Source organism: Stomoxys calcitrans, chromosome 4 (genome assembly GCF_963082655.1).
Source record: "Stomoxys calcitrans chromosome 4, idStoCalc2.1, whole genome shotgun sequence".
Taxonomy (NCBI): domain Eukaryota; kingdom Metazoa; phylum Arthropoda; class Insecta; order Diptera; family Muscidae; genus Stomoxys; species Stomoxys calcitrans.
The window spans coordinates 92189762-92190826 of NC_081555.1; the positions used below are offsets into that span (position 1 = coordinate 92189762).

At 35.2% G+C, this 1065-nt stretch overlaps 1 non-coding gene across 1 annotated transcript; it reads left to right on the forward strand.

The window, feature by feature from the left end:
* Window positions 1-273: 273 nt before the first annotated feature.
* Window positions 274-369, forward strand: Trnay-gua (transfer RNA tyrosine (anticodon GUA)). The gene is made up of 2 exons: window positions 274-310; window positions 334-369. It is a non-coding gene; the product is annotated as a tRNA-Tyr (tRNA).
* The last annotated feature ends 696 nt before the right edge of the window (window positions 370-1065 follow it).

The window sequence follows — 1065 nt, forward strand, 5'->3', positions numbered from 1 at the left end:
CATAATTTTAATCAATTAATGACATTGCATTCAATCAGTAACAAGTAAATGCATTGGGGAAAAATTCAATGAGAACTTGGATTTTTCCAAAGATTGCTTTGCATTTCAAGCCGATTAGTAACAGATATTTGTTTGCCAGTCAAAAAGACAGGCACACCAACGACATGTGCATCTTTTTTTATGGCCATAGAACAACTTTGTCTTAGTGCGCATGTCCTTGTTGGAATCCCTTAGGTTATTGTCACCATGGCTCATGGTTGTCTTTGTTTATATCCTTCGATAGCTCAGTTGGTAGAGCGATGGACTGTAGTGTTAGAACAAGTACACTCAGCTATCCATATGTCGCTGGTTCAAATCCGGCTTGAAGGAGATTATGTATTATAGATTTTACTGAAGGATTTAAAAAAAATACATCTTCGAAATGTCAAATAAGAGATATAAGCACGGAAAGCGAAAAAATAACGGCCAATGAAAAGTTTTACTAAAAATTTTAAGAAAATCAAGTTTCATAAATTTTTTTTTTAAATCATTTTTTATAGAAACTGGTTTTAAAATAAATTTAGCGAAATTTTTTCGTTGCTTCAGTCGAGCTAAAAGGACCACAAGAATGTGTGTTAGGAAGTTAGAGATTGTTTTTTATGAATTGAAGAAAAGCAATTGCCAGCTATCAGACAATTGGGCATAGATATGACACCATTGCACGGTGTTGCTAAATCAAAAAATCTTGGAAGTAATGCAGGAACTTTTGAACGTTTATTGCTAGGATGTAGAAACCTTATGGAGTTTGTTAGTAGACATGTGGGGCTGCTTGAAAGTGTTAAGACCTTTGGAATCGGTGCCGTGCGATTTGAGAAATTTGGGGAAGAAAAATTGTATTCCAAAAATCGTCAACTTTGGGATGGCTTTAACATATATGTTAGTTGGTCAAATCGGGACTTCCGCAGCATTGATCCCATTTAAATTTAGTGCTCTTTAAAACATACAAAAGAAAACTACACGTACTAAAAGAAAAACAAGTAAAAGCGTGCTAAGTTCGGCCGGGCCGAATCATATATACCCTCCACC